The 22,979-nt window shown below is 50.0% G+C and overlaps 1 protein-coding gene across 4 annotated transcripts in view; it reads right to left on the bottom strand.

The window, feature by feature from the left end:
* Positions 1 to 22,979, bottom strand: part of LOC142088039 (uncharacterized) — a 114,438-nt gene that overhangs the window by 85,756 nt on the left and 5,703 nt on the right. For 3 of the 4 annotated variants that reach the window (XR_012675697.1, XM_075162920.1, XM_075162922.1), the window contains exon 2: positions 13,566 to 13,647. The gene's annotated coding sequence lies outside the window, so the exon portion shown is untranslated. Of the gene's footprint in view, positions 1 to 13,565; positions 13,648 to 14,989; positions 15,054 to 22,979 lie in introns of those variants that run through there. The other variant, XM_075162923.1, reaches the window with a different exon arrangement.

Below are 22,979 nucleotides of genomic sequence, written 5' to 3'. Positions count from 1 at the left end.
AACCACCACCTCCTGCTCTCTCTTGGGCAGAGGATTTGGAGGGGAAACGTTTTCTCTGGTGCAGAGCCCCAGGCAGTGAGACACAGCATGTCCTGTCTCCTCCACAGTGTGTCACTGAAACAGAAACTGCAAGTGTTCAAATGGACGAGAACAACCGCAGAAACCCTTCACCAACCCAAAGGCAGCTCAGACTCCAGGACTGAGATCCCCAATGAGTTGCACAAAATTTATCCAGCATCCGCAACCATCAGCCCATTACAAAAGGCATCCGCTCTCACAATTAACGGGCCGCAAGCTTTACAGAGGAAATCTGAGGGCAAGAGGCATCTCCATCTGCCTGGACATCCCTGCCACATCGACCACTGCAATCTTAGATGCTGCAACAAGCAGATCGTGCTGACAAAACCCTTGTGCCACCAGACAGGACGAGCTTCCAGGAAGACACTCCAGGATCACCTCTCCACACCACAGCTTTTCCACAGCAAACACTTACCAAAACCATTAATGGGTGGATGTAAGGACACTGGCAGGCTGTAAAAGCCGGTACACGCACAAGGAAGGGAAGATGGTGCTGTGTCATACTGCTGGACAGAGCGGGTTTTCAGCCACTTCATTCCTGCATTTGTCCTCTGGCAGTTGAAGGACCAGGGCACTGTTTCCAAGCTGTTCCTCTGTTTGACCAAGTGTCCAAGCTGAACCCTGGCACGAGCAAACCTGCCAGGGCAGGGTGTGCTTTTCCGCCAAAACGAAAACGTCTCTCATTAACAGTGGAAACGTTCATGGCAGGGAGGAAGCGATCAGCTTCACTTTAGGGTTGCTCTGTCAGAAGATGCATGAACACAGCAAGGTCCGGGAAACAGGTTAATGGCTCACACAGAGGACATCTCCCTTGAACCAGGAGCAGATGCAACACCGGTAATTCAGAGAAGAGAGATCAACGATCCTTCTCCCTGCAGCAACCAACCATCCAGAACAAATTAGTAGCAACAAAAAACAGGCGGAGGTCTCTTCTTCTGAAGGTTTTTAGCCACTTCTACCTCCAGAGGGGAAATCGTAAGGACTTTACGCAGATCACTCAGCTTGTCCTCCAAGCCACGGCACCTTGTCAGCCTTCCGCCTCGATGCCAGAAATCACAAGCGCATGTCAAATGGAAGCATTTGCTCGCTGCTGTAGCTACTTTCCAACCGGGCTGACCAAATCTTCCTGTTCCTCTGCGCTCCTCCGGTACTTCCCACTCTTGGCAGCTGCTTCAAGCCTTCTCGCATACCGCGAGCAACCAGGCACTCTCACACCAGGTTACTCACTTCTGAATACAAGGAGCCGAGGCTTTTAAGGTATTAAAATGATAGGTTACTAAAATTTTATGAGGATGCTCTCACCAGTTGCTGGTTAAATAAAAGACTCTGAGCTCTACGGCCATTACAGACATTACAGACAGTAATAATGAGAGTGATGATGACAATTAAAAACCCTGGGCTGGGCATCTCTGGCTCCACAGAGAGGTGAAGATAAGCGACGTGGCACGAGCCACCTCCGGGGCTGGCAGGGACCGTTCAGCAAAAGGGTGTGAAACCTTTTGGTATTGGAAAGGCGCATGCAGAAATGTGTTATGCTTCAGGGCAGACAAATCCCTTCACTGAGAAGGTTAAAACCAGGACAACCCGTCAACGGGGTCTGTGCATTCATGGTCCCCCAGCTGTGAGAAAATGAGAGCTGACAGCAGTGCCAATTCAAGCAGTCTGTCCTCTCTCCTGTTCACTAGATTTACGTGCCGACAATGCAGCCCGCGGGCACATCGTACGCGCTCTTTACATTCGGCATCCAGCTAAAACAACCCTTCCTCTCATTTCTTCTCCCACCTCGTACCAGCCAGGCTTCTGGCAACTAGGAGAGTAACCAGAACAAATAGCCCTCCTGCTCCCGTGTTTGCAGGGATGCATCCTTAACCCAGCATTAAAAATTCTATAGTAATAAAAACACTAACCTAAGCACCTCTGCCTTGTGCCAGATTTTCAAATAAAGCAACCCACCTCAGCACGAAGCTAAGTGTCCTGCAGACCAGGGCTCCTACCGTACCACCATGGGGAGATGCTCGTGCAGAGCAGCCAAGCGAGTCCCTCGGTGCTGCCACGCACCGGCGCTGCGCTCTGCCTTACCACGCAAGCCGAAAATGGAGGCGAACGCTGGGAGCAGGGTCCCTTCCTCCCCACTGTACTTCGCATCGAAACCACAGTGGGGAACAAGCACCGGAGCTGCCCTGGAGAGGCGCATCTCAACTCGCCTAAACGGAGCAAGACCTGAGACATGGCGTTCCTGCATCCTAGCTCAGCATCTTCCGCTGCTCTTCATCACCCAGACTGCTTTTGCCTAGGATTGCACCAAAGGAACATCTGCATCCCCATCATCTGACTATGAAATGCCTGCCATCTCCAAACTGCAGGGTTCTGGCCAACATAGCAAGCCTTTGGAGGTCTCCGATGACTTGTTTTTTCCTCCCTCACCTATATAAGTTCATCTGAACAGCAGATGCTTCCTTTGTTGGTTTTGGTTTCTGTTTTGTTTGGAGGTTCGGAGGTTTGCTTGCTTTTCTTATTTGAATTGCTCTTAACAAAAAGCCCAGCTCCGGGCTGTGGCGTAGCCCATGCATGAGGCGGGCTGGCAGACTGCTCTTTTTGATCTGCTAATAACTGCTGGCTTTTTTCTCTTCAATTCCAGGGCAGGCGAATAGCTCAGCCTCCAGGGAGAAGATACAGCAATTTCATTTATCTCAAACCGAGCAGAGTGCTTCAGTGCAGAGCTTGCAAAAGATGCACCGAGTTGGTGCCCTCCAGCATCTGCTCTGTAGACAGAGCACACCTGGGGACAAGTTGACCAAACGGAGAAAGCTGGCGGCTCCTCTTCACTGCGGAGGGTATCCCAAAAACCCTTTCAAGAACTCAAGAGCATCCAACAAGCATCTGTCTTCCCTGCTACTTTCATAAATTGTAATTCTAGATTTGGAAGGAAAATAACGTGCAACTGAAATTAATCCAAAGACTTGTCTTCGGTAGGGTCACATTTCCCACCAAAAAGGAGACGACTGCCCAATTTGCAGATCAATACAGTTTATAAAGTACTCAGTAAGCACGATCGCTGTGACTTTTCGAGTTCAGTCTAATATCCAGGGCAATCTTTCATTAGATATATTAACAATTAAGTATAATATGAATAGTTTTGTCTACAAGTACAGTTTTACACAGGTAAAAATGCACACTGTATGCATTTTGCAGGTTGTTCATATCATATCAGTACATAAATCATATTTCCATGTGTGCAACTGCAACTATTAAGAAAGCACTAGGCATCTAGCTTCTAAATTATTAACACCAAATCTGTTTTCTCACGCCTCATTCTTGCAGCTTTTGCAATCTTATTAGGGTTAGCAGGGGATTATTTTATCATGGATACCAATACAAACATGATGAGGGAGCAAGTACAGCAGAACAGAACTGCCTTGTACCTCTGCAGCGTGCCAACTTGGAAGGACAGAACCAAAGCGATCGTTGGTAGTATAGGTATAGGAGCCATTTTAGCTATACTAGTATACCACTCTCATTACCTCAACAGCATAATTAATGCGTTATGGCAAGGTTATAATAATAGGCGCTTTAAAAGGTGTGCCAGCTGCAAACCCTATCCTATTATTTTGCGTGACAAAGCGTGCCAAGCCTGATACTGTGCTCGAGCAATGGAAGAAACAGACTTTCGGGCAGATCCCCAGGACAACCGCGCACAAGCAGACACAGCAGCTGGTTTTTCCACAGATGCTGTGAGCTGGGTACGCCTGCAGGCTTTTCCACACCAGACGTACGAAGTCCCTCGACTCAAAGAAAGTTTAATCCAAAGGGTTTCCATCAGGAAAGCAGGAGTCTCTCTCACAACATGCCTGCCAAACCTCTCAGGCTAGAAAGCTCAAGCAAGCTGTATAGCCCATGGATATTATTTTTTTCTTTTTAAATTTTTTTTCCCAACTACCATACCAATAGCCTTGGCATCAGGCTACTTACAGAAATGTTCTCTCTCAACACTAACACTAAACCTTTATCCAAGAGGGCTTCTTAATTGAGGTAGAGGACCAGCTAATTTAAACACAACGCAGCCTACCTGGAGAGTTTTTACTACACCAGGCAAAAAGAGCCAGAGAGAAACCGCTGCAGCACGGAGATGACTACTACTCATCTCATCTCCAATTTTGGTGGCAGAAAGAGAAGCAAATGTCAGAAATAAAATTCAGACAACTATCTGAATTCAGGATTCAGGCAACTGTCAATTACAAGCCCTTCTGAAAATTACATTCTTTTAATTGACCTCTAATTCTAAGCAGGTTTTTCAAGGAGGAGCATAATCAACTTCTTTTCTTATACCTTTGGCATTTTTAGGTAACCATGACTACACCTACCTAAGGGATGCTGCAGTGACATGGTTAGGTCCTTCATTAAGTTATTCCTTCATTTAACCTACACATAAAGCCTTCTGAAGGCTGAACACCAGTATTTTTGGCTGGTATCTGAAAACAGCCAAAGAAACAGCTGCTTACAGCAACCTTAAGTGAAAGGAGGTTAAAGAAGGAAAGAAAGTGCATCTTTTCCTATGGAAATAAAAGTCATTACCACGCTTGGAGTATTACTCCAGGTCAATAGAAGCAAGCACTACATAATTTTGAAGAAAAATAATTAATATCCCTCCACACCTTCTACTCCCTTCACCACCTTGAGAAGCTGCCAAGCTTCTCGGGGGGGCTGACACCGCAAGGCATGACTTGAAAAGAGGTCAAGGGCTGAAACAGGAGGACACAACCTCTGCTCCGAGATCACCAGCAGCAAGCACGCATACTACAGCTGCCCTGCCACAAAACCTAACCAAGGAAAAGCATCTCCCCAAAAAACCCAGAAAGGTGATTAAAAGTACTCAAGTTTGCAGTTTTAAACACATGAACTTGGAAGAGATGCTCTGAGGAATGTTCCTCTCATGTGGTTTCTCTAACGGCATCGTCATTACAGTATAAAGGGGAGAAACTAATTCATTCAACATGCGTTCAGCCTCTGGTTGCTTAATCCAAACATTTCTCTATGACCACTTAAGCAGTCAGATGACATGGAGGCTGTTTTGACTAGAAGATGCGCCACTGGTTTCTCACATGTGGATTTTATTGCAAAATTCTGCTGTTACACTGGAAAAAAAACTAATTCAAAGGATAAATGAGAACAGTGACTTGAGAAAAGGTTATTAATCTCTACATGTGTCCTATCCTACCCCTCCACCCTTTCTGAATTTTTTTTTTCTCCTATCTTAAGGGGCATGATAGCTGAGCAGCACGTTGTTCGTTCGAGCGCATCCAACTCAATCAGCTGTGGCAAGTACTGGGATTGCACCGTTCAAACAGTTAACACTCAGGAAACTTATCTCCTGAGCATCAGATCACAAACTGCAAACACTGCAAGGTCACGGTAATTAGCTGGCGGTTGAGAAGATCTCCGTGGCTTGCTGTGGGTGGCTCGCATCCCGTCCCCCAGCAGTTTGCTCGTCGCAGTCCTCCCACTGCCGGATCAGCAGACTCCCGGTACCCAACGGGCGAGGAGATCTTATCCCCCTCGACAAGATCAATGTTCATTAGCAGAGAGGGGAAGAAGTCAGACACATCCTAGGAGACACCGCTGCTATGCCACTAATAGCATCTACCCGGGCTGATATAACCCACCGGTAGTCAGCGCTCAAAGGGGAGGGGGAAACCCACAAATGCAAATAAAGCCCACTTCGCACTTAAAGGATAATTAGTTCCAAACAATTCTGAGTGGAGAAATTCATTATTGCAGCTCATTTTAAATTAGGGAAGCAAACCTAAGCCTTTGCACAGCCAGAAGATCACGCTCTGAACAAACCAAGGGAGGTTGCAGATGCACACCATGCTGACCATAGGGTCCAGCTTCTGAGTTCAGCGTAGGTGGAGAGATAAACGCCTTCGGTGCAAAGCTATGTCAAGCCTGGTAAACACATATGCATGCAGATCCTAATAATAACCTGTTATTTCTGGAGGGAATTGGGGGGGGGAAATAGGCATTGGACTGGAAGAGTAGAACAGATTTAACACGTGGGATACTATGTAGAAACCCGAAGCAGCAGGGTTTGTCTCCATCAAGCTTATGAAGTCCTGCTTAAAGCTGAACTTAGCGTGATCTTAACTGAAACCTGGCCAAAACCCAAGCAAAAAGCCCACAAGAATCATGCTTTCAGAAACTCAAATCCGAGTGCTACAAAAGCAGTTTTGCTGCCTGGAGCTTTGAATACAAGACCTTCTGTAACAGGAAAAAAATATTTTCTGCAAAGTGACCCAAAGGACTCTAGAAGCATTTAGGAGACTGCTTTAGTCGAAGTCAAAAGGGAAAAAAAAAGCCCATAAAATTGGAAAACAATGTGAACAATGCTGAGCTATTCATTCAAAAATGAAAGCTGCTGCTGGGAGAGAAGGGGAAATGCCCACCACAATAGCTTTGGAAAACACTGCCCAAAACCCTCAGGAAAGAAAGAAAAAGAAAAACATAGTTTCAGAAATCGATGATGATAAAAGTAACACAGAGGAACTACAGCAGTTGCACGCTAGGAAATAAAGACCAAAAAGAAAATCACCACGGTAGAGCCATTTATCCCAGCTCCCACAAGCCTGGTTTTTACCCGGTTTAACCCAGGAGTGCCTTTAGCAGAAAGCCAGCAGGGGGGTTTCGGCAGCTCCCAGCACTCGCGCCACGCAGGGATGCAGCCCCGCTCCTCCCACGGCTCCCACCCCGCGTGGGACCAGCCCCGCCGCCACGCGTGGGCTGCTGGCACGGCCTCGAGGCTGTCTCTGCTTAGCACCGTGCCGGGGGCAGAAAACAGGGAATGAAGGATCGATTGTGGAGGGAGGGAGGCGCCTCGTCGTCCCTGTGAGCCCCTCTCCGTCCTCCCGTGTCTCAGAAACAACCTACACCTCCTAACGTAAAGGGCGACGGGACGGCGCGCACGCGGAATAAATACGGGGCTGTGGGCGGGAACAGCAAACATCTCACTTGCCCTCCCATTACTTACGGAAAATTTGTGTCTGCTGCTTCGTCTCCTTCTTCCACAGATCCCTCCTTTAAAAAATCCTCATCGCAAGAAAGAGACAGCAGGGGCATCTTTCAAGCCACCACCCACCCTGCAGCGATAAATCTCGGCGTATTTAAATGCAACCCTGCTAAATCACTGGGAGCCTGCGCTTCTCGGTGTGGTCCTCCCTGGGCAACACGGAGGTACGGAAACACGCCGGGGCTGACGGCAGCACTATCAGCATCACTGCATGCCACGCACGTACCGGTCCCTGTCCTCCTAAAGCAGCCTTCAGACAGTCCTACTTCCACTCAAAGCATGGCCAGAGAGGCCCCAAAAACAGCTACCCTAGAAAAAACTTCTTTTAAAAAAATGGGTATTTCAGGAATGGGTTAATACACCTGGAAGTACCAGCCACCTCCTTGCACCGGCATCTTTCCAGCCTACCACGGGCCCGGCCACAGCAATTTTGCAGGGTTAGAGAACTTAAACAAAGAAGTGGACAGCAAGCTGTAATTCTAGAAACCCACCAGAAACCTCTGCCTTCAGGTTTCCATTTCCACCTTCTTCCTCAGCCCCCCATTCCCGCGCCCTGGCAGCCTGGTGCGGGACCCTCCAGCACCCTCTCAAGGGGAAGCCCAACCACAGCTGCACGCCGGCCAGCCGCGACTTAACTCTGCTTCTCCTCTACCGGCTAAAAAGGCAGGAGCAATGCAAGACCAAAGATCCTGTGCGGCCAGAAAACTGGAGTCCACGTGGACTGCGCCATCCATAGCATCCTGGATCCCAACAAGGGATCCAAGCAAGAGGCCGTAACTTCAGTTTCATAAATCACCAGCACCGAACCCAAGTCTTCCAGCAATGCTATTGCTCTCCTTCCCTTGCCTTCAGTTACAATATCTCAAAGACCTAAAAATACTTCTTATTACTTAACAATCCAGCAATTCTTCTGAGAGCTACTTAGGATGAAAAAAAAACCCTTATCAGATGAGACCAGCAGGACTCCAAAGCAGAGCACTGGCATTTGTCTAGAAAAAGTGGCACCATTCAGACAGTCTCAAGCAAGGAGCAAAACAAAGCCAGAACAAGTCTTAATGAGAGCTGTATCTTTTATCTGAGGAAAACAAACAAGTGAACTACATGGAAACTCAGCCAAGAAGAAAAAGCAACACAATCCCTTGTGACCGGATAAAATATTAGCTCGCCTGTTGCATTTCTAGCTTAGAGAGAAAAAGCAGAATATCCTTACTGTTTAGTTTCTTTCTAATTCTGGGATATGTTTTTTGGCAGCAAGCCTGTGTTTCACCTGAAGGTAACGCAAAAAGGAACATAAAAAACCCCAACGTGAATGACAACCGAAGAGCAGCCGTCTGTGTGGGTGTTTCTCTTTCCAAACCAAACTCGGAGTGAAAAGGGTTTTCCAACGAGTCAGCCAAGGAAAGGGAAACTTCATCAAGAGGCGCAGTGGGATCTGCCTGGAGAGCACGCTTCATGCAAGTGTCAGGGCTAAAACCATTCCCCCTGCCCACTATCAGCAGCCCTCCCAGGTGTCCGTCTGTGCGCTGGTCATCATCCTCCCTTTTAAAAACTGCAGCGAAAGCTGCTGGGAAGCCTGCAATGCGTGGCAAGTAATTACAGAGCAAAGCAGAGCAGAACAACCCCAAGGGATAAGTAGCAATTTAGACGGGCTCCAAACACTGACCCTCATGAGGGCTACATGAGATCTGTGAGAGCAAACTGAAAGACACTTCAATTGGCGCTGCCATGCTTAGCGGGCTGGGTAAGCGCGAACTGCGAAGTGCCCAAGGAACAGATCTGCATGCCACAACTGCTCATCTGCGCTAAACGAAGATTTAAAAACGGTGATCTGAACCTTGCACAAGTCAGCTCCGTCCTTGGCTGCAGGTAACCCAGAGACAGCCTCCCCACCGCTGCAACCACACACGCAGACCTCGGTTTCGGTGTCCAGCCTCAGACGAGGCTGCCCCTCACCTGCCAGACTACCTGGGGCTGGAGGTGCCAGCCAAGCGAAGCGCTCAGCCTGCTCAAAACCCAGCACATTTGCAAGACACAAAGTCAGGCTAGGGCAGATGGAGTCTTGAATGAGGCTGCTCAGCTGCCTTCCAGCTCCTTCCAGAGCAGCTCCTCTACCTCCACTGGAGACAGGGTATCGCTTTGGACATACGCAGTTTAGAAGCACCTTTGGTCCAACCCAGCATAGCTATTTTCACGGCGTCTTCACCAGCAGATTACAATATACGCCCACATACTTTAAGCATAGTTCAACAATATCAGCAAAAATTCACTGATAGGAGAAATATTTTCCTATCAGAGTACTCAAAGCTTGAGGTGGACACCTCCTCCTCCAAGCACTCACCCGCTGGAGCAAAACCCTCCTTGCTTTCAGCCGAGGGTCAGAAGAAAAGCTGAGCCAGGGGTGCCCCCAGATTCCTGCTCATTTCATAACAAGCTGCCGTAAAAGGAAATTGAGCTGAATAATGCTTAAGGCCATTTAAAGCAGAGACTGGCTTTCCTAACATATCAGGGTTCTTCTGGCCTCTGAGGGCAAGAGACAGGAGGAAGAGAAATACTTTTTGGGGAGAAAGCACTACTAAGATAGGAGATCCCTTGAAATAATTAGCACTATAAGGAAAAAAAAAAAAAAGAAAGGAAAAAAACCAAACAAAAACCAACCACCCACAAACTTTCCCTAAGGAAAAGCTTATGAATCCTCTACATCCACAGGTCATCGGGGGTATGGCAAGCACGGGGCCGACCGCTGCAGCAACACTGGGACACACGCAAGATGTTCTGCATCCCACATGGACAGGGGATTTGCAAATAGGTTCACAATGAGCAAGTCCCCAGGGAACCAGGGAAAATCGAGTAGCTAAAACAATCCTAATTTGCCAGCTGATACAGATGTTTTTTCAACAGGAAGATACCAACAGGTCTTAGGAAAACATAAGCCCCCCCCCCCCCCCCCCCCCCCCGGAGAGAGGAGGGTCGTTTCGGCACTTAATTTTTCCCAGTCTTCTCAGGAAGCTCAGCAGGAAATGGCAGAGACTTCCCCCACTGCGTAAGTTCTTTTATCAGGTTAAATTAGATTAATTCCCCCTGGGAAGATTACTGCTGTAGACAGCTGATGGGTGCTCTTACCTTGATTCTCATGGTGCTTCTACCCCAGTAACCGAAAACAGCACTTAAAAGTTTCATCCCCATTCTTTCACAAAGATATGGCTCTGTAACCTGCAGGCAACGTATACCCACTCGGACCGAATGCAGAATACACCTAAAATCCTAGCGCTACTTCCCCTCTTTCTTCTGGTTTCTAACCATTCAGAAGAAAATTGAAGCTCAACAATTTCTGCTTGTTTTCTAAATGGAACTGTGATAAAGCTGCTGTGCAATCGTCTGCTATGAGGGGAAAAAAAACAGAAGGATAAAGCAAACTGCAGGAGTTAACCTGCAGTGGCAAACAAATCATTTATGTGCCCACACGTGGAGCCGAGCCTCATTTGTCAGAGGAGTAAGTATCAAAGGCTTTGAACACAGTCATCCACTCCCTGGTGTCATCCTCAGACGTCTGGTGTTTGCAGCATTAACAGCTAACGGTAACAAAGATGCCTCTGTAAAAGGAGTGGTGGAAATGTCAGGGGAGATGCAAGAACAAGAAGAAAAGATCTCTGCACTCTGAAGAAGGGTAGCTGTTGACGCGAGAAGCCGGCTCAAGACCCAGAATGGCTAGGAGCAGCTGGTGAAAGCAATGAGGCGTATGAAGACAGTTTGTCCCTGGAGCAGCAGCTGGGGAGGAGAGGAGGAGGCAGCTGCATCACTGCCCCAGGACATCCCACGCGCCACCCTACTCGTTTCAGGGTGTCTGACAAGGGTACTCAAACATGGGGACGACAGTGCCTGTCTCATCACAAAGCTCGACCCTCGGCGAGCCTCCAGTGGCCCCAAGCGCGGGTGCAACAGGACAGCGCAATGCACTGCATGGACATACTCGTACATGGACATACGTACATGGACACACTCATACAAGGATGCTGCGGTTAAGGTCAGTTTGCTAACTCACTGCTCAGGGTCAGGCCAAAAGGATGGCTACATGGACCAGCAGACCCTGAACAGCAGCTCCCATCCACCCACCGTTGGTTAACCTCTGTGGCAGCCGTCACGAGGAAAAACAAGAGCAACCCAGATTAAATTATCCACTGCAGCAAGCGCAACGCTGTTCTCAACTTGCATTACCCATCCTTATGCTCTCACAACAGCGTCTCAAGCTATTTTTTCAAGTCAGCATTTAGCTTTTTTGCCAGCTAATACGACATTTCCTCTCCCTTCCCACAGCTCGAGTATTTGGTGAAGTTGCTTCTTCTGCAAATTGTGCTGCAAATGCTGAACTTTTGCCACTTAGACAGGGAAAGCCTTGACTAAAAATAAACCACATTTCAGAAAATAGACCCCTTCCCAGTACAATGAAATACCGGATAATGTATGCAAGCAGACCTGCCAGGAGAACACAACCTCCAGATTTGCATAAGAATCTCATCAAGCTCAACAGACAGACAGCTGCAACTACTGTGACTTGTCCCATCTTAAAAAAAACAGGGGAAAAAAGGAGAGAGGTAGGGTTGAGGGTGCTGGGGTAAATCAAGTTTCCACCTGTTTTGGCAGGAAGAGAAGTGCCACCACCACCACCACTTGCCTGCATCCCCCGTGCACCGAGCTGCTCATAACCCATACGGGAGGAAGAGGATGACACCCTGCTCCCTACACGGCCACTACAGGAGGCAAAACCCTATTACAGGAAATTCGCTGCAATTCAGGCGTGTAAGAGGACGACTTGGGCTTTTGCCACCTGAGTCACCAGGAGTCTGGGGCGCTGACTCAGTGCTGGCTCCCTCCGACTCAGACGCACCTGTGACAGCTTGCTAGCAAACGGAGGCACTCCCGCCTTTGCTGTTCCCCTTCTCGTTACGGTTCGTCCTTTAAAAAGAGGCCTTTTACGCCAGAAAATTAATTTAAGAAAAGGAAGTACAACGAGAAGGCTAGCATGGGAAGCACAGGCTTTCTACTAACCAGCTCTGCTTTAAGCTGCGACGCGGAGAGCACGTCTGCTTGCGTGGTGCGATAAACCCCGGGAAAGACAGGGGAATGAGGTGGAAACAGCTCCGCCCTGCCTCCTACTCCTCCAGCACATCCGCCGCACCGCCCAGACAGTCCCGGATGAACCAGGTTTTCAAGAAAGATCGCTTTCCATAATGAACCCATCTCACTTTTTTAGGGATCAAGAAATCTTCATGCAGCGACTTATGGTTATGTCCTCCTACAATCAAATAGATCATTCGGGCAGGCCAAATGCAAGGCAACGCCATTTTGGCACGAGATCCATCAGGGATGGACATTTGCAGAAGGAGCTTCTTTTGCTCTGTAAGCTCTTACGGTGGCTCGAGCTCGGCGTGCCCGGCCAGCCCCTCCTTGTCCATCGGTGCTCCCGCGGCAGCATCCATCTACCTGCTTCTCAAACCTCCCCTGAGCAACCACAAATGGCAAAATATTCCACTCCAATTCCAGGGGTTGCACACACACCTCTGGTCAGCCGGGAACTGTAATTCCAGTTAATAAAAACATAGCCTGCAACCCAGCCCTATATTTTCTCCTCCTCAAAGTAATGCAGGAATTGAAATCGAGGTGCAAGCGGACCTGCTGGTAGCACCGCGAGGAGCACCACTGAAAGGTTTGGCATCTCGGTGACTACAACCGACTCAAGCAATCCACTCACAGTGGATTTGCAGAGAGCGCAGATGAGATTTTTCAGTTGAGCACTGATGCCTTAAAGCAATAAATACATCAAATAAGTCGGGCAAAAGGATGCACCGGGCAGTGCAGCCGAGGCACTACTCCACTGCTTCTGATAGCAATCAGTGGCAGGGCAGAGCAGTAATTATCCAGGGAGGAATAAGCTGCTACAGGCTCTTCTTGCCGTACATTAAGAAAACAACAGCAGATTTGTTCATGGTTGGATACCAACACGAAAACAGCTTCCTCCCACCCCCACTCGGGACGGCGGGCAGACGCACGCTACGGGGGAGCTACGGAAGGCCAGCAAAGCTGGAGGGCGCAGAAGCGGCACGCACAGCCCCCAGCTCGACCGGGATTCCCCAGCTGGTGCTACGGGAAGGAAAAGGCTGTGCCTGCGTTAGCAAGGAGCTTGGCCTCCCAGGAGCTGCTCTGCAGCGACGCTGTGTTTTCCAATGCTTTCCTCAGAGGTCTGTCGGCAAGGCTAAGCGCAAACCTTACCTTCTGCCTCGGTGTTTTCACAACACAGCTGGATGGAAGAAAACTATTCACTGCGGAGCGGTCTCTCCCCCGGTATCTGTCAGTCCGCACCCCTGCCACCCTCGAGGCAAACCTTGCACACACACAGACCCTCTCCCCCGCGCCAGCAGCACGGCAAACCTACCTGCTCAGAGCACCGGCTTCTCTTGAGGCACCGACAAGGAGCCAGAACACGATCCCCATCGGCATACAGGAACTGGCAAATCCTGTAAGCGTTAGAGGAGAATAGTAATTAGTGACATGAATAAGAACTGGCTGGTGAAAGGGAAGGATGCCAAGGCAACCTCGCGAGCGATGGGAGGGTGTCAGATCCCTGCCCTAACACACTCCTGCCTAGCCCTGCCACCACAGCGGAGGTACCCGGCATGAGGCTGTCGGGGGGCTTCTCCAAAATCACAGAAGGAAGCCAAGGTAAAAGGCAAGACGGTGAGTTCCAAACCAAGGCTGTTCGTCCAGCAAAGCCTCCTCAACAGTCAGCGCACTGAAGTTAATGTCTAAGTAGAGGGGCAGAAAAGAGGCTGATAAATGGGACGGAAGCCGTCACTGCGCAACTCCCCTACTGCCCTCCCTGAGATGCTGCTGAAGGTCTCCTGCTCCACAGCACTTGTGCAATTTCTTACAGTTTGCAGAGCAGATGGATCCCATCTGATGTCAGAGCCAGGTTGCTTCCATGTTTTCATTGTTATTATTATTATTGATTCATTATTATTGGTTTTATAATATAAATGGTTTTACATTTCCCACCAATTGCTTTATACATTAGTCACACGGAAGACATGTAGCAGCACTGAGCAAAGGCTGCGACAGAAGTCGCCTCCATGGGCTGCAGAAACACCTCGCTGCAGGCATGCAAAGTGCCCGCTGCACGCCAAAGAAGAGGTATCAAAAAAAAAGATGTTTTACTGGAAACAGTTCCAAGCAGCCATAAGGAGATGTTTTTCTGATGATACGACTGAAGTAAAGGTCACTGTATCTAACAGGGTTTTAGTTTTCCTGTTCTGTTCATGCAACTGTTTGGGGACAGCAACGAACACGGTGGATGAACAACCATCCTCAAGCACACTGTAACGGAGAGAGGATTTGGAAGTGGGGGGAGGTAAGGAAACGGGGTGGGACAACTTCTCCAGTCAAAGCACCAAACTGGCAAGGGGAAGGTACAGGATCAGCCCCACAACATCTCACATACTTCCTGCCAACTGGACCTCGTTATGAACTGCGAGAAAACTTACTCATGCAGCGCATTGGTTTACCTTGGACTGAGAAAAAGAGACATGCTTGTTTTCTCTAGTCTCTGCGGGTGACTCACAGACGTTAGCCATTGCCAGCCGGTATTTGAAGAACTGAGAAAAAACGTAATCCATTCAGCCCCCATTTTCCCCTTTCTCCTTTCCCGTTACAGAAGGGCTGAAGCATTTCTAAGGATGAAAACAATGCTGAAGACCACAAGACCATCGCCTTGTTTTCTATCGCCATTTATAATTGCTCTCCCTGTTGCTTTACATTACCACTCTAGCCAAAACACAAGAGTTATTTACTGGTGTTATGTACCTCCAGGAGGGTCTTCTGTTTTTCTTTTGAAATCAGCAACTGAACACTGTTCTGCAGTGGAACACAAAGTCTCTACAAAGACAGAAATAACATGACAAATCCAACCTGGCCAGCCGCAGCTTATTTATAAAAGTACAGAAGGACAACCTTCCTCCCCCAGCAAGGAAATTCATACCTTAGCTTCACATGGCTTACACCTAGAGGGGCTACTTTAGCTTTGTAGGGCTTCATCTGCATTAGCACCGACCCACTCCTGCACCAGGGCTCAGCACGTCAGGGACAGCAGCACGGCTGCTGTGCAGACAACCTTTTCTCCCTTCCTCCTTTGGCTCTTTTTCCTCTAACAACTTTCTCAATGCCATTGCTACTATTAGACAACATTGCAAAAACATCACCGGCAAAGTTCAAACTCTTCGCCTCCCGGCACTGCTGAGCAAGGCAAACAGAGATGCTTGTAGCTTCTCTAAGTGCTGCTGGATTTAATCAAACCCATATGAAGGCCTGCCTTCCCAAAGCAACCGCAGCTCTCAGGCAAAGCATTGTGTCCCACAGCAGCCAGATATACTGGAAACACAGCTGAGTGCCAGGGCATCAGCCTCCCGCCCCCGGTCCCAAACTCCCTTCTCGCAGTGCCCAGCGGCATCACTCGCCCCAGGGCTGCTCCTCCCCGGAGACACGACCATGCTCCGGGCCATGCAGAGCATGGATGACACACTCATGCCAGCAAAGCTCCTTTGCAGCTCCAACGTGTCCACCAAAATATTCATTTCTTGGTGTCACCACTCCAGCAAGGTCTTTCTGTCCTTGACCTTGATGTCGCGACGTGTTGCCTCTTGGCAGACTGAACTGCAGAGACACGATAACATTTTATTTCATCTAACGTGGCAAGTAAAGATTCACCAGAGTTTTAAAAAAAAGTTATGAAGCATTGGGGCAGAGGACTGAGCGATACTGGGTGACCTACAAAGGGAGAAGGAAGCATCACCAGATCAGGAGTGAAGGGTCAAGCAAAACGATGGGGCAGAGAAATAGGAGGGCCCTGCATAGCCGGAGCAACCAGAGAAGCCCCCCAGCCACATGCAGTAAAAGAGAAGGGTGGCACTGGCCAAGAGAGCAGGCACATAGGATCATAGAATCACAGAATCATTAAGGTTGGAAAAGACCTCTAAGATCATCGAGTCCAACCGTCAACCCAACACCCCCATGCCCACTACACCATGTCCCTAAGGGCCTCATCTACATGTCTTTTAAATACCTCCAGGGATGGGGACTCCACCACTTCCCTGGGCAGCCTGTTCCAAGGCCTGACCACTCTGTCAGTAAAGAAATTTCTCCTCATGTCCAGCCTAAACCTCCCTTGGCGCAACTTGAGGGCATTTCCTCTCGTCCTATCGCTGTTACTTGGCAGAAGAGACCAACCCCCACCTCACTACAACCTCCTTTCAGGTAGTTGTAGAGCACAATGAGGTCTCCCCTCAGCCTCCTCTTCTCCAGGCTGAACACCCCCAGTTCCCTCAGCCGCTCCCCATCAGACTTGTGCTCCAGGCCCTTCACCAGCTTCGTTGCCCTCCTCTGGACACGCTCCAGCACCTCCATGTCCTTCTTGTAGTGAGGGGCCCAAAACTGAACACAGGATTCGAGGTGCGGCCTCACCAGTGCCCAGTACAGGGGCACGATCACCTCCCTGCTCCTGCTGGCCACACCAGTTCTGATACAGGCCAGGATGCCGTTGGCCTCCTTGGCCACCTGGGCACACTGCCGGCTCATGTTCAGCCGCTGTCGACCAGCACCCCCAGGTCCTTTTCCTCCGGGCACTTTCCAGCCACTCTTCCCCAAGCCTGCAGCGTTGCCTGGGGTTGTTGTGGCCCAAGTGCAGGACCCGGCACTTGGCCTTGTTGAACCTCACACATTGGCCTCGGCCATCGATCCAGCCTGTCCAGGTCCCTCTGCAGAGCCTTCCCACCCTCCAGCAGATCAACACTCCCGCCCAGCTTGGTGTCACCTGCAGACTGACTGAGGGAGCACTCGATCCCCTCGTCCAGATCGTTGATAAAGACATTGAACAGGACCGGCCCCAGTACTGAGCCCTGGGGAACACCGCTCGTGACCGGCCGCCAACTGGATTTAACTCCGTTGACCACAACTCTCTGGGCTCGGCCGTCCAGCCAGTTTTTTACCCAGCGAAGAGTGGACCTGCCTAGGCCGTGAGCCGCCAGCTTCTCTAGGAGAATGCTGTGGGAGACAGTGACCTTGGGGGACCTGCCGGACCCCAAGCCTGCAGCTTTGCTAATGCTCCTGTCACAAGCAGATACACCCACCATAAAGAAACCCTGCTTTGAAGCCTAAGTAGGGGGATGGGGTGTTTCCTGCCGGCTTTGAGAAATAATAAAGTTTTCTTTCATAGACTTACGCTAATTTTCTCCCCTCCTCCTGCGATGATCTTGCAACACCAGCGATTCAAGCTCAAGCAAACAGCTCTGGCCCCCCACAACCGACAGCAGGGCTTTCAGCAGGACGGTGCGCAGCCCGCTGCGACGCAGGCGGGTGCGATCAGCTCCGCGGACACGGCTAGCACGGCGAGAGCGCTCCCGAAACCACGCCGGCTGCCCAGTCAACAGACCTTCGTCAAGGCAGCCACGTACTTGCAACAAGCACCTAACACAACGGCTTTCCAGCCCGAGATGGGTCAGATAAATGTTTATAACAAGTCGGGCAGGAAGATAAACCTAGAGGAGAACAGGACAGCAGGATTTGTCCTGCTCCCTCCCAGAGAGGCACATTGGCCCTGGTCTGCAGCGTATTTGTAAGCAGAGAGCAGAATCACAGAGTGGTTTGGGTTGGAAGGGACCTTTGAAGACCATCTTGTCCAACCCCCTGCCATGGGCAGGGACATCTCGCACTAGACCAGGTTGCTCAGAGCCCCCGTCCAACCTGACCTTAAACGCTTCCAATGATGGGGCATCCACAACTTCTCTGGACAACCTGTTCTAGTGTGTCACCACCCTCATCGTAGAAAATTTCTCCCTTATATTCAATCTAATACTCTCCTTGATATGTCCAGCAGAAGATTTTATTTAAAAGCTGTGCTCAAAGTCCTCCTGGAGGGACACCTCCCCTGGGTTAACTGGGAAGCTGAACGTTTTCAGCACGTACATGAAGCCACCGGTCAGCAGTGCACCTCAAAGGACTCTACCAACGTTGTAGGCTCCCAGAAACACTAACACACCTTGCAGTCCTTACCCCTCCTTTACAGGGAGGGGAGCTGGGGCAGAAGCAGGACATGCTCTACCCGGGGCTACACGGCTGCCCTTCAGCAAGCCGTGCCCACTCCCACATGCTCATCAGCTTAACTGATCCAAAACCACCCTTTGCTGCCAAAACAGAGAGTCTTCCCTTTTCCCTCCTCCCCCTTCTACACATCCCAGTCATCTCTACGCTTGGGGTAGCAACCATCGTTTGCTTGATCCAACTGGAAGCCATCCCAGAGAGAAGAAAATATAGGGGAAGGATTTCTAGCAGGAGAACAGCCTGAGATCAGCTAAAGCTGATGGGAAGCACGACCTCAGAGAGATGGCTTAGTGGTACGTCTAGAAACCTAGATGAGGCTTTCAAGCTACGATGCTTCAACCCTCATAGCTTTGTCTTTGCACAGGGGTAAGTCACTTAAAAACCACTTTAATGGCTCCATTCACTGCTGAACGTGCCCAGCCACTCACTTTTCTAAAGACCCATCCAAAACAGCCTGGTGAAGTGCCACCTGAGGTCTCCAAACTAGGCTGATGCACCCAAACAGCAACACACCACAGCTATGCAAGCCTCACAGCTTACCAAGGAACAGTGGTAAAACAAGACTTCTCCAAGGGGTTTGGGGATTTTTTTTTTTTTGGTGTGTTTTGCCATAACTGAAGGGTGTTCTCAAGCGGTTTTCAGGAGAAGAGGAGCAAGGACAAGCATATGCGAAGGATCTAGTGAAAGCTCTTAAGCAAAGCAGACAGCAGGATGCTGAAAATAAATACACAAAGCCCTTTGCAGCACCAAAGTTCAAATCCATCTGGACATTTCTGAGGCTGTCACGGCAGCCCATAGAAGGGATTTTCCAATAGCTTGCAGAGAAACCCTGGAAAATAAGGACGGAAAAACAGAAGCACAGGCTCAAACTCTAAGCCAGCCCTTCATCCTGAGATGTGACCTCCTTCAACACCACCGGGAGCGTGGAGGTCCCCACAGGCTGGCTTGTCCCCAGCACGGGTGGCCCAAGCCCCCTCCACCTCCATCCTGCTTCTCCTCCGGCGCAGGGGTGATGGAGGGGTCCCGACGGACCCAGGTGCAGCTCAGGGTACCGGAGGGGCTGCCAGCACAAGCCTTCACAGCCTGGCCGGCCACCTCACCTCCAAAACCTGCAAGAGCACGATCCCCACCTAAAAAAGCACACGCCACGGAAGCCGTGCTGAGCGGGGCAGCTGAGGCACCGGCATCCCCAGAGGTACCACCCAAACGTGCCGGCAGCAGCCTGACAGAGCTCCCCCGCCCCGGCTCCTTACAGAGGTGAAGGAGGCAGAGCTAATCCTCTCTTGTTTTTCTAAGTTTACGCAGCATTAGTCACACGGGCTCCTGACGAAGCTGCCCCCGGGGCCCCCAGGCAAGCCTTGCCTGCCGTCGCTGCCGTGCTCACACCGAAACCACCAACTCCGCCAGCTCTCGATACGAACAGACGAGCACGGTTAAAATTCTCACATTCAAGCCTCCTTTAAACACCCGTCACAGAAATACCCAGAGCTGCTCCTCCATTTAATGCAGCTTTTTTTTCCCCAGCAGAAGAAGCAGAAAGCTACACAAATTAAGTTTCCATGCCATTAAAATCAATTAAAATCAAAACACATCTCCAACTGCCCCATTCTCAGTTTTCCTGATAACTGTTACCATGCAGAGCACATGCACACCCCAGAAATATCCCAAAGCATCCTTAAGAAAACCATGGACTTTATTACAAAGCTCAAGCTTTCACCTCTGCAGAAATTCATCTTATCTTAGTTTCAAAGAAAAAAAAAAAAACAAACCAACCACAACAGACTAATTCAGGCCAATTTTTACAGAGCAGAGTTTTTAAAGTCAGCTGCAACTAGCTGTAACCACAGAGCTGATGCTAGGCAGGACACGAGAGCCATCACGTGTGACATTTATGCCGGGGACCTTTCAGTCCCCTGCATGCCACCTCGCAGCAGCGAGGACTTGGGGCAGAGCACGGCTCCTTGGCTCGCAGGAAAAAGCTGCTCGTTGCACTCACCAAGACGCAAGCGACCACTGATAACAGATGGAAGCAATGCCCGCGCCTGGCTCAAAAGACGAGCTGCCAAAGCAGTGCACCTCCCTGGAGGTCTCCTGGCTGTGCTGCAGTTCTGCTTTCCCCGCTGGCTTTGCAGCACCAGAAGGAATCACTGCAACACAGCTTTGCAAGCAAATGTCTGCAGCAGGAGCAGCCGCTGGTGCACAGCCTCTTTTGCTCATTTCTTAATATCTTTATTTCTTGAAATAAAACAAGAAGAGCTAAATTCGTGCTTTATCAGCTCAAGCAGGACACCAGCTAACCCAGCCTTTTCGTTTCAAAGCCTGCCACTTCCAGCAGTCGGAGAATATGGACTAGCAGCACTGTTTGAGCCACAAACTAAAGACCAGGGATGTGTTGCCCAGCCAACCACCCCTCCTCTGTCCATCCAGCTGCCCCCCTGCCGGATCCAGCACCCTGCAAGAGAGAACTGCTTAATCCCCCAAGGACTGAACTGCTTTGACGTGCCGCAGGAAGAGGTCAGAGGAGATCCAGCCGGCACCCATGCCCGAGGCAGGAAAGCAGTACCGAAGACATCCCCGTAAAATCCCAACAGATGACTTGGAAAACTGCTTCCTTAAACACACAGAGGGTTGACAACAGTCCACCACTGCCAAAGAGGGGCAGAGACCCCCCCGTCTCCCTCCGGCAGCCACCGAGCCTCTGCCCACCGCTGGACTGAGCGCACGAGAGGGCAGGACGGTGACGATTTCCATCCAGACCCTCGGATGTTAAAAGCACAGTGAGGGCAATGCTGCAGGAAAGCAAGCTCCCTGTGCTCTCACTGGTCTGTGAAAGGCCAGAATAAATGAGGGGGTTTACAGACGGAGCCCGAAAGCAATACGCACACTGGCCGAGTCTGTCCCTTGCCTCCACACACGCACCGTGCAATTTTTTCACGGAAACCAGATTACAGCACCCCACTTTAAGAGGCAGCTAATCACATTTTAAACATGTCAGCTGGAAACAAGTTCAATCCCTTCAATGGTTAAGGTCTTCTGAAGCTTACTGGTTTTCTCAGCTATATGTTAACTATCTCCCCTTCCCACTCCCAATTCAACTTCAAATTCCACCTGCTGTATCTCATGGCATCTTTCTCTCATGGTATGGGAGGCCCTGAGCAGCCTCCAGCCAGATCTCTTCACCACACAGAGGTACCAAAGCACAGCCGTCAGGTCACCCCTCAAATGCCCCGAAGTTGAGCAGATGCAGCATCAGAAGGTCTCCAGCCTCAAAAGCTCAGAGAGGACCCAGAGGAGCTGACTCCCAGATACCGCAACATGAATTAACGCCAAGTCCAGTTGCTTGTGGCTTTTCAACGGGCGTCTTGCTAGAGCCCAGCACAGAGGCAACATCGCTCACCAAATGTTGTGCTGTTCAAGGTATCTCTAGCACTGCTCAGCATCCTCAGTTCATGATCTGCAGAGCCTGCTGTGGAATTTACACCGTAAGCTCCAGACAGTCAGAAGGACAATGTTATTAGGCTCTGTTTGCTCAGCCTCTAGACATCTACAGCAAACAGGCTTGGCGTCTCCAGGAGGCCAAGCGATGGTCCTACCAGCCCTTTCTCCTGAGGAGCGGTGTGATGGGTGTCAGTCCGCAGCAGCTCAGGCTGTTCCTCCGCAGCCGTGTGGTGCAGCTGCCGGGCCAGCTATGCAGCAAACCAGATGGGCACGCAGTGGCTCAAAAATACTGCGGTAAAGAACAAATTCAGTGCCGGGCCACCCAAATTGTTGTATCAAGGCAGCAAGAAGGTGGCTCAACCATGCACCTAGGCCAGAAGAGCCATCAAGCAAATCAATGCTTTGCAGATCAGATACAGGTTTCCCTGTGAAACTCATGCAGCAAGTCAGGGAGCAAAGAAAACAGTGATGCTTCAAAACAATTTCAGTAACTTTATCTGGTTAGCATGGTAGTCAGCCGCAAGAGCACACGCAACTTCTGACCCACTTTATTACCACGCGAAGGAAACATATTACATCCTCCCTGATAAGTGCCCCCCATTCAGACAACGATGCTCTCACAACCAGTTTTCACTCTCAGAACTGAGGGGGGAGGGAAGAGAGAAACAGTAAGAACAAGACACCACAGACACAACATTTTTCGAGAAACTGAATTTCTAAACATGCAGGTCATTTTCTTACCTGCTCCTTCCTCATCTACTCTGTATTGACAAGATACACAATTCACTATCGGTGCAACTTTGCTCCGCTCAAGCCCAAATCAGGTATCAGAGCTATGAAAGCAAGAAAGGAGACACTCAAAAATTTTACCTTGGGAAGAGAAAACCATGCTACTAAACTAAAACTTGAGTAGTCAGCTACGATGGAAATGGGAGAAACGTAAAAAAAAAAAAAAAAAAAGCAATTGCGCTAGCTCAGACTGATACCTGCATCCCCCAACATCCTGCCACCGCAGCGGTGAGCGGCAGACGTGGCTCTCGCACACTCGGTCGAGGCAACCGCCGGACAGGTTTCCACAGCACACCCTCCACGCGCCTGGCAGGCTGCAGGGGCAGGAGCCGGGGAACAGCATGCAAAGCGTGACCCTCACCGATTAGGGAACAGAACTGAAGGGAAGGGGAGGCAGGAGATTTAAAAACTCCAGCCAAGCGGCGAGTCTCAATGAGATCCCGCTGATTTCTGGTGAGCGAGCTGGCCCAAATCG

This window comes from Calonectris borealis, chromosome 14 (genome assembly GCF_964195595.1).
Source record: "Calonectris borealis chromosome 14, bCalBor7.hap1.2, whole genome shotgun sequence".
Lineage (NCBI taxonomy): Eukaryota > Metazoa > Chordata > Aves > Procellariiformes > Procellariidae > Calonectris > Calonectris borealis.
This window is presented reverse-complemented; position numbering and strand designations above follow the sequence as displayed.